General features: G+C 44.0%; 1 long non-coding RNA gene across 4 annotated transcripts in view; it reads right to left on the bottom strand.

Annotated features, from left to right (window-relative positions):
* Positions 1-269: 269 nt before the first annotated feature.
* LOC115307077 overlaps positions 270-10697 on the bottom strand; it is a 29344-nt gene continuing 18916 nt past the window's right edge. For 2 of the 4 annotated variants that reach the window (XR_003915544.1, XR_003915547.1), the window contains 3 exons: positions 4281-4416; positions 4060-4202; positions 2435-2631 (listed from right to left, as the gene is read on the bottom strand). This is a non-coding gene — a long non-coding RNA (uncharacterized LOC115307077). Of the gene's footprint in view, positions 593-2434; positions 2632-4010; positions 4203-4280; positions 4417-10697 lie in introns of those variants that run through there. The other 2 variants (XR_003915546.1, XR_003915545.1) reach the window with 2 other exon arrangements.

Raw genomic sequence — 10697 nt, 5'->3', positions numbered from 1 at the left:
TATTGCCAAAGCCTACCTATTGCAGAACTGGCTTACCTATCATCTCCCATGTAAACTCAATGATCCCCGTCCCCCAAGGAGGGAGGAGATAACCTCTCCCTCTCCCGAACGTCCTCAGACTTTTCATGCCCTTGACACTTGCATCATTGAAGTATATGGACCTGACACATTGTTGTTCTTGCCCCACCTGCCAGAGTGAGGCACATAAGGAGCAGAGCCAATGCCTTTTTCATCTTTTATTCTTTCACAGTGTGTAGGATTCCTTGCACATACTGAGTTCCCATGAATGAATGAGGCAAATGCACCTGAGACCAAATGTACATAAAAATGCTGCAGGTCGGACACTGAGTGGCAGGGATATGCTAAGGCACCCTTGATTTAAAGCAATCGTGCACACATCAACTTAATAATTTATGCCAGGCAAAAATATGACTTCATTTATTTTACTGGGCATGAACCCAGTGGGGAAAGCAGTTTGATAACATTCATAGGCTGCTGGAGAGTTGGTCCAGTTAGTAGGTCCAAGGGAATGTTTTCTTCCAGCGTCTACATGCTTTCTCTATAGGTTTCAGCCTCCGAACTCCCACACCAGCTTTGGAAAAAAAATCAATCAGCCATCTCCCTTCTCTCCTCATTATCTTCAGAAAGTGATTTCCACTCACACTAAAATTACCAAAACTTGGTTCATGGACTATCCATTTCAGTGTAAGTCCATCTAGGTGGTATTTTCTCAGAACAAATGGGCCTGATCTTCTTTATCAAAATCATGGAAATCAACTTTACTTTCCTCAGACTTGCCAGGAACACCAAAATATTTCTCCCTGGTTTGCTTTTAAAGTGTGAAAACATCATTTACAGTTTGAAGGTCAACAAATTACATACAACTCTAGCAGGTAGACTGATCCCCATACTGACAAGTCTGGCCAGTTTTGATGAGTTTGGGGGAAAAAATGCTCTTTTCTTTAACATGTTCTTTACGGTTTCGTTTTTATGATTATGAAAGTAATGCCTATGCATTATGGAAAATTCGGAAAATCCAAAAAGTAGAGGGGGAAAAAAAGAACCCGAATGGCAGTACCCAAAGAAACTCAGTATTAAAGTTTTGTCTTCTTGCAATGTTTATGTTTTTGAACCATTGTGATCTTACTGGATGTGACTGCATTAGTGCCCTTCCATACACAGTGAGTTGATCCAACAAGACTGTGAGCCCTGGAGGCAGACATCTCGGGGGTCTCTGGGCTAGGAAAAAATCAGCCTTGCTCAGTGCTCTCAGCTGCCGTGGGTGCTGGACTAAGGAGTGGCTTAATCACTCATTTGTTCATCAGTCAATGAATGACTAAAAACTATAAAACAAGGTTTTCGCCATGGAGGCATTTACAATCTGCATGAAAAGGCGAGTACACAAAGCACTTTACTTGAAAACAGGATATGATTCAGTGTTAAATGAGGGATGGGATTCTCGTAGGAGGCTTCTTAGAGCAGATACAGGTGAGGAAAGTGGGACGCACCTGCAGGGGGTCACTAAGATGAGGTTACTTTTTTCCAATAACCGCCCCCCCCCAGAGACGGGTTGTGTCTCCAGCTTTCCCATTCTCTCCCACCCAGGGCCAGGCAGCCCCTCCACCCAGGGCCCCAGAGGACTCGCTGTATTCTCCCCCTGCACAAGGGGAATCACCCAGCTAGTGCTCCCTCTCGGCCCCGGGCCAAGGAGGGAATTCTAGGCTACACAGCCCTGCGGTGGAAACCTTTCTCCACTGGTAAATCTACGAGAAAGGGGGTTTTGGAACTTTTTCTAGTTCTTGTTCTCTTTTAAGTTTGTCAGCTCGGGTGGAAGTGTTGAAACCGTATTCTCCCCTGCCTGGCTGTCAGATCATTGTGGTCTCAGGGCCCCCGTGACACCACTTGTGCCCAAGCAGGCTGGATCTGGGTAACCTGCCTTAGCTCTTATGGGTAGCATGTGAGGGACACCCTAGGGATGGGGGAGGGGGCCTGAATTCAATGACTAGTTCGCAGCTTAATCAATAGGGGCATAGCAATCAGGTGGATGGATGTAAGTGAGCTTGGAGCTGAAGGACTTTCAAGTAATGGTACTGGAGGATTGCCCTGGGTATAAAGAACTGTCGACTATCAAGCCACATTTGGCACACTCCACTGAAGGTGGTGGCAGCCTGTCTGACAGGGCACCCGCCTCTTTAACAGCTCTTTTAATTCCAGATGAAATGAAAATTCCCTCCTTAGCAGTCATTAAGGCTCCAATTTTATTTCTCATTATTAAACCATGAAGTCGGCCAAAACATTTAAATTAAGCAAAATGAAGAGATTTATGGGCAAATCGGAGTCTAGGTGAAAAATTGAAGCCTAATCTCCAAAGATTAAGAAAAGCACAATAACTACACTATTGGAAGAACAGGGGGAAAAAAAGCAAATCTCAGAGTAAACAGGGGAAAATGTTCCTTCTTATTTTCCCCAAAGTACCAGCTCTTTAAAATTGAGTTTTTAGATGATGATTTCATGCTTGGTAATACCCACATGATTCAAGAAATGTTGGAATAAGACTTAAATGGTGTTTTAGTCTCCGTGTAGAAGTAGAGAAGTATGTCAGATTGATTGTCCTGAGCAGCCGACAGCCTCCTGCGGAGAAAGAACACTGTGATGAAGGCAACATGAATGATTTCAGATCACCCTTGCCCTGAAGACAGAATCCTGTGAGGTGGCCAGTGTGGGGGTCAGAGATTAAACTTGTTTGATCTTCAGTTTCTCCACTGAGAGTGTCAGTAAAGGGGCTGCCCGTGCCGGAGGGAAGGATGTTTCCAGCCAGCTGAGTGTCCCTGCGAAAGTGCAGGGCTGGGGCCCCATTTGGATTCCTTATCAGAGGCTGCCTTCTTCCCAGAGGAGAATGCAACTGCAGGGGCAAATCTGAAATGCTAACTGGGAGAGGGAAGGTTCCAGAGGCAGCCAGGATGCCAGCTACCAACCACTGAAAGCATTTTAATTTAAGACCAAAGGGTGTCATGGACAATCCTAATCTCATCTGTTGGTCCTAATCTCTTCCAGCAGTGAGGAGAGGCGGTTACCCTAAGGGCAGTGAGGACAATAATTGTTCCCTTGGGGCTTTCAGAGAAAAATCCATTTACTTCAAAACTGAGCAGCTAAGACTGGGCCTGAAGGTAAGTGGTCTGATCCGGAGGTTAGTGTTAATTACGGCCAGATTCCTGCTGTCCCCAGATACTACATCTCCCTCATAAAAATGTGGTAACTGAAATTGTCAACAGTGTATGACACACAGCTAATCATTATAAGTCTATTGTTAGCAGAGACAAGGGCTGGGAGAGGTCAGCTTCTATGAAGGTGTGGAGGCTCATGCAAGGTCCTGGGCCTGCAGACCTGCCTCCAAAGATCCTGGGGGTTGGGAGTTGTGGGGGCCAAGGGGGCAATGGATGTGTGGGAGAGCTGGTCCCGAAAGCAGAGTTATGGGGGTGGGGAAGGAAGGGAATTCATGTGTCTTTTATGTCTGTTGTGTTCCAGACGTTGTACTAGGTGTTTTACCTAAGTGAGCATTGCGTGATAGTGGGGTTCATGGGGTCCAGAGCTAACTACCAAGAAAGAATCCTTGAAGACACGTTTGGTGCAAAAAGGTGATCTTATTGAAGCACGGGGACAGGACCTGTGGGCAGGAAAAGGTGTCCAGGGGACCATGAGGAGAGACTGGTTATATACTGTGTGTCAGGGGGAGATAAAGTCCAGGGGAAGTTTCCAATGAGATTTCCATATGCTAAAGAAGACTCCCAGGATGCTATTGTCAGGCTAAGGTTGTTTTTCCCTCTAGCAAAACATCAGCATTAAGGCAGTAGGGAATTTCTGGAAAAACATTTTACTCTGCCGGCCTAAGTATTTGTCAATGGGCTACAGGTTATAAGGAAATTTAATCTTATCTGCCATTTCCTTCTGCCTTTGTTTCCCACATCAATTATGTTTCATCCTCACAGTCCCTCTAAGGCAGTCACTCTTACCCTCACAAATGGGAGTCCAGGGAGTTGTCATTTGCCCCAGTTCACAAACCTTCCCCAGCATGGAGGTGAACTCAAGTTCGCCAGCTTCAAAGGGCATGCTCTTTCTGCCACATCCTGCCGACTCCCTGGAAATTCAGAAGCAGGGGGGCCGATTTCACAAATGAGTCCTCCAGGATTCTCCTGCCTGGCAGCCTGCGAGGGAAACCGAGATTGGAATGGAGGTAGAATCTCCTAGATTAATAACCAGATTTCGGTCCTCTCAAGATTCACCTTTGCCTTGGAGGCTTGTCACCCATCACTGTTGCTGCCGCCTTTGTCTCCAGGGCCACTTCTGCTCTTTTACAAGTTGGACTCAAGTGGACTTAAGACTCTTTACTTCATTCCCACTAGCAGGTCTGCAATAAGACTAAAATGATGAAATAAGACTTAATTAAAGGCTCGAGATAACAAAAGGAAAATAGACGTGGATTACTAGGTAACTAATCATGCTCTCCAGAGCATGGCCCAGACTTACAGGGGACCCTTACAGGCACTTGCCACTCTGCAGGGCTGAGACCAACTCCTCCACCCCACCCTGCCGCACCCTAAGCATCCTAGAACATCTTCAAGCATGTCCAAGGAGCCCTGCACACTTGTAAAGCCAGACTTCACATGTCCAAACAGCTACTTTCCCCAGGCAGATGGATGTGAGTCTTGACTTGTTTATTTATTGCTGGCACCAAATTCATAACCCAACCTGAACAGGAAAAAGGTAAGTAGCATAGGAAAAGGGGAAGGATTTTTTCCAGTTTGGTAAAATACAGATACCAGTGAGATTTTTATTTTTTAATACAAACGCTCAAAGCCCTGGTGGTGACTAGTTTCTTTGGCCACAGTCACTGGACCTCATTGAATAAATCCTTCTCATGCATTATCGATTTCATTTAGAACAAGCTGTATTTTCACAGAGCTACCAACTCGGCTGTTTTTCAAATACCCGAAGACCTTCAAAACAACAAGGAAACATTTCACACTCATCAGGTAGGCAAAAAGAAATAAAAGTCTCATAAAACCAAAGGCTGATGAAGACGTGTGGTCAAAGAAAGACTCGTACATCTACTGCTGATAGGAATGTAAACTGGAGAATAATTTGGCAAGAGCTAATAAAGGTAAAGATGAGGAATGCCCAGTGAATCATCAATTCCATATCTTAGCAGGCACTCTAGAAAAGTCCTTGCAAATGTGCACAAGTCGACATGAGCAAGAAAATTCACTGCGGTGCTTTGTCACATCAAAACATACAGATTTGTTTTTTTAAGAGACTGGGAAAATTTTAATTGTATACCAAAGGATAGATTTTTTTTTAAATTGTGATTTAATCGATACACTGCAACAATTCACAGTTGTGAAAGTGAATGAACCAGTTCTACATATTTCCATATGGATAAGCCTTTACAGTATAATATTGAGCGGAGAAACCCTGCATCCCAAGTGAACGAGGCAATCTCTCAAGTTTCATCATTGACCAGGAAAAATGCTTGCTCAACTCTTCTTTCAAACCAGTATTCTTAATTATATGGACGTGGCCACAGATAGGTGTTTGGGGAGATTGGAACTATTGATCTTATGCCAACAAGGAAGGTTTTCCTTAAGGACACTGCTCAAGGTTGGCGTATCTCTGTAATACATGAAGGGTCATTGTGCAGGCTGGAGAGGACTTGATGTGTGCTGTCAAGCAAAACAGATGCAAGCACATAAACCCCCAAAGCAACTCCCTACCGCAGATGCACAAAAGGGGCAGCAACCTCGGTAAAGGAATGCAGATAAGTGGCTTTTAATAAGAATGTGTTAGTCAACAGGAATCTGGACTAGACTATTCAAGAACTCATGTTGCAAGGTTGCTACCAATGGAGTGAAAGAATAAAGAAGTGCTTTCCCTCTCTCTACCAGGGTATTAACTCTATTCAAGAGATCAACAGAGTGACTTCTTCTTTCAAATGATGATGTTTAGTCTGATGTACCATCTGGGAGAAAACCATACAAAATAGAAAGGGATTGTAAGAAACCAGGGGAGGGGAGAACCTCCTAATTAAGTGGCAGAAATATGGAGGTGGCATGGTGTGATGGGTGGTTAGAACTGGGGTCACAATCTGCTCCACAGCTTCTGAGCTGGTGACCCTCTGGGCAATTAATTTCATGGCTAGACAGGCATACGTTGCAGATATTATGGGTTCAGTTCCAGACCACCCCAATAAAGCATCTCAAACAAATGCTTTGGTTTCTCAGTGCATGTCAAAGTTATGTTTATACTAAAGTGTAACAATATAGCAGTCTATCAATTGCAGAATAGTATTATACCTTAAAAAAACTGTATATACCTTAATGTAAGAATACTTTATTGCTAAAAAAAAATGCCAACCACCATCTAAGCTTTCAGTGGGTCATACTCTTTCTCCTGGGGGAGGGTCTTGCCTGGATTTGATGGTGGTGGCTGCTGAAGGGTAGGGTGGCTGTGGCAATTTCTTAAAATAAGACGACAATGAAGTCTGCTGCCTCAATGGATTCCTCCTCTCACAAATGATTTCTCTGTAGCAGGCGATGGATGCTGTTTGATAGCACCTTACCTACAGTAGAACTTCTTTCAAACTTGGAGTCCATCCTTGCAAATGCTGCTATAGTTCTATCAGCTATGTCAATGCCATATTCCAAATCATTTGCTATCATTTCAACAATCTTCACAGCGTCTTTCCCAGGAGTAGATTCCATCTCAGGAAGCCACTTTCTTTGCTCCTCCGTGAGAAGCAACTCCTCGTCCATTCACGTTTTATCCAAGATGGCGGCCACGCTGTCCCATCTCCAGGCTCTGCTTCTGATTCTAGTTCTCTTGTTATTCCCACCGCACCTGCAGGCACTTCCTCCCCTGAGGTCTTGAACCCCTCATAAGGGGTTGCAATCAACTTCTTCCAGACTCCTGTTAATATTGACATTCTGACATCTTCCCATGAATCATGAATGTTCTTAATGGCTTCTAGAATGGTGAATCCTCTCCAGAAGTTTTCAGTGAACTTGGCCCAGATCCATAGAAGAATCACTACCTACGGCAGCTATAGCCTTATGAAATGTATTTCTTGAATAATAAGACTGGAAAGTCAAAATAACTCCTTGGTCCATGGGCTGCAGAGAGGATGCTGTGTTAGCAGGCCTGAAAACACATTAACCTCATACATTTCTAGCAGAGCCCTTGGTTGACCAGGTGCACTGCATGAGCAGTAATAGTTTGAAAGAAAAATTTTTTCTTAACAGTAGGTCTCAACAGTAGATTTAAAATATTCAGTAAACCGTGTTATAAACAGCTGTGCTGTCATCCAGGCTTTGTTGCTCCATTTATTCAGCTCAGGCAGAGTTGATTTAGTATAATTCTTAAGGACCCTAGGATTTTTGGAGTGGGAAATGAGTATTAGCTTCAACTTAAAGTCACCAGCTGCATTAGCTTCTCACAAGAGAGTCAGCCTGAACTTTGAAGCTTTGAAAGCAGACATTGACTTCTCTCTAGCTATCAAAGTCCTAGATGGCATCTTCTTCCAATAATGGGCTGTTTAGTCTACATTGAAAATCTGTTGTGTGTAGTGTAGCCACCTTCATTGACTACCTTAGCTCCATCTTCTGGGTAACTCGCTGCAGCTTCTACACCAGCACTTGCTGCTTCAACTTGCACTCATATGTTATGGAGACAGCATCTTTCCTTAAGCCTCAGGAACCAACCTCTGCTAGCTTCCAACCTTTCTTCTGCAGCTTCCCCACCTCTTTCAGCCTTCACAGATTTGAAGACAGTCAGGGTCTAGACCTGGATTAGGCTTTAACTTAAGGGGATGTTGGGGTTGGTTTGGTCTATCCAGACCACTCAAACTCTCCACATGAGCAGTATGGCTGTTTCGCTTTCTTAACATTCATGTGTTCACTGGAGTGGTGCTTTTAATTTCCTTTAAGAGCTTTCCCTTTGCATTCACAACTTGCCTAACCTGTGGCTCAAGAGGCCTAGTTTTCTGCCTTTCTTGGCTTTCAATGTGCCTTCCTCACTAAGCTTAATCATTTCTAGTTTTTGATCTGAAGTGAGGGATGTGTGACTCTTCCTTTCAGTTGAGTACTTACAATTAGTGTGGGGTCACTAATTGGTCTAACTTCAACGTTGTGTCTCAGGGACTAGGGAGTCCTGAGGACAGGGAGAGAGATGGAGGAATGGCTGATTGGTGGGTTAGTCAGAACGCACACAATATTTATTAGTTAAATTTGCCATCTTATGTGAGCGCCCTAAAGTAATTACAGTAGTAACATCAAAGATCGTTGATCACAGGTCATCATAAAAAAATATCATAAACAGTTTGAAATATTGCAAGAATTACCAAAAAGTGACCCTGAGACACGAAGTGAGCAGAGGCTGTGGAAAATGCCATGACAGTCTTGCTCAATGCAGGGTTACCACAAACCGTCAGTTTGAAAAAAGAAAAATGCAATCTCTGCAAAGCACGAGAAAGCAAAGCTCAGTAAAATGAGGTCTATCTGTAACCTCTAATGTCTTATTTTGTAAAAATAGAACCTCTTGCAGCATTACTGGGAGGATTACAGAGGTAATGCCTGTAAAGCACGTATGTACAGGGCTCAGTAAGTAAGAAGGACCCAGGAAATGGTAGCGTTTGTAATGATGATGAGGATCCTTCTTCAGTCTGTGACCACTCAGGGCCACCAACTCTACCCTCCTTCTGATAGTTTTGATGCTGATGGGAAAGGCATAGGAAATGTACAAACTGATCAAAATTGAAGTCAGTAAAGCATTTAGTAGCAAAATGTAACTTTTTTGTTCTCAGATGATAACCAGCCAGTCTCCTTTATTAAGAGAGTATTTTCTGGTTTCACTTCGCTTTATTGTCTGCACGTTATTGATCAGCAGAGGGCTGATTATATGGCATAGACTGGGCCCCTGTAGACTTATTCTCACGGAATTACCCTTTGGTGAGATGCTTCTGGCTGAGCTGGACCATCTGTATGAGGAACAGCCCAGTGAACCTTACTGACTCTATTGTAAAGAATGTGTTTGGGTATGATATTCACAGCACCATATGGTATCACATTTTACCAGGCCTCTGGGAAAAACCCCCTACCTGATTTTGGTGCCAAAAAATAGCTAAAGATCCCTTAAGTGATTGGTTTTATCCTGAGGATACTGTAAACAGGTGAGGTTCTTTCCCTTCTTTGAATCCGTATCTGAAAGACCTCAATGGGAGGTCTGCAAGCTGCTGTCACTGTGCACTTGTTTTAAGCCTCAACTTGGAGTCATCTTTGTTCCTGTGCTTGTTTTTTCCTTCTTGTTCCACCCTGCTTTGAGCTGGGAAAATGCACGTAGATATATACATGTACACAACATAGTGCTCCCTGCTAATCTGTAAAAGAAATTATGCAGGGTTGTCCCTCTGGTCTAAGGCTAGATTAGTATAAAGTAGACTAGTCTGAAGTTTTGTTTCTCCCAAAGAAATGTGTGTCAAAATGCAGCTCTTAAAACAGCAGTTAAATTGTTAACTCCCAACTAGACCCTGAGTAAGTGTTTTCCCAGTGTATCATTTATAATATAGAATTGCACCTCAGGGGATGGGAAAACTCTGGAAAATAAGTTGCTAAAAGGAAAACAGTTCAGGAAGGCAATTTTATGCTCCATTTTCCAGGTGGGATACTTTCGGGGATGGGTTGCCATTGTTTATGTGCGAGCAACAGTCTCTTCCATATGCCGAAAGAGCGGGCAGAGCCGTGCCACTGTGAGACATTCCGAAGCAGCACTCAGCAGATAGTTTATGGGGCAGAGAGTCAAGGACTCAAGTACTTCCGCAGTCATCGTCATTGTTATGCATGAAGGACCGCCATTACTCTTTCTGACTTTTGCTCTCTGGTGTTTCTGCTTTAAAAAAATTTTTATATAGATTAACATTTGCCATCGGTTCAGAGGTAGATCTTAATGCATTCAAAGCACATGAGAAGAGGGCACATAATTCAGCATGACGGTCAACAGGGGGCGGTGATGGGCCTCAGGTCTGAACCATGCAGACCCCCCTCTCTTAGGAGAGCCACAGTGACACTTCCCTCCTGCCAGACTATGTTGCCTCATAACTGTCATTCCTTGTTTCCCCAATTCGTTTCGAGCCAAATCCTGGTGAGGCGCTGGGGAGATGGATGGGATGTCATGGGAGAAATGTGTCAGGGAAGGTCCCTTCTTTCACATCTTCATTTTCCTCAAAATGCTGATTGCATGCTTTCTTTTTTATTGTGGGATTAATGGAGAAAAGGGGAGGGCGTGGTCTTGGGGAGGAGAGGGCCCCAGAGGATTTCCACCAGAATATGTAACAGAATGGGCCGCCATTAAAACAGGACGCAGACATCTCCATTTTTTCCTGAAAAGGCTCAGACACCTGACTTGCGCTCCATTCCCTTCAGGACATGTCCTGATGAGGGCCACACAGCCTAACAGTTAAGCTGTAGGCTCGGAGTCAGGCACCTGGGTTCAAATCCCAACTCTACCACTATATGGTGTGGTCTTCAACAGGCTTCAACAGGCACTTAATGTCACTAACCCTCCCTTTTCTGCATGAGGATGGTAATAATAGTGCCTGCTTCATAGGACTGCTGTAAGGATGAAATGAGATGATCTCGCGAAAGCCCTTAGTA

Source organism: Suricata suricatta, chromosome 11, assembly GCF_006229205.1.
Source record: "Suricata suricatta isolate VVHF042 chromosome 11, meerkat_22Aug2017_6uvM2_HiC, whole genome shotgun sequence".
Classification (NCBI taxonomy): domain Eukaryota; kingdom Metazoa; phylum Chordata; class Mammalia; order Carnivora; family Herpestidae; genus Suricata; species Suricata suricatta.
This window is presented reverse-complemented; position numbering and strand designations above follow the sequence as displayed.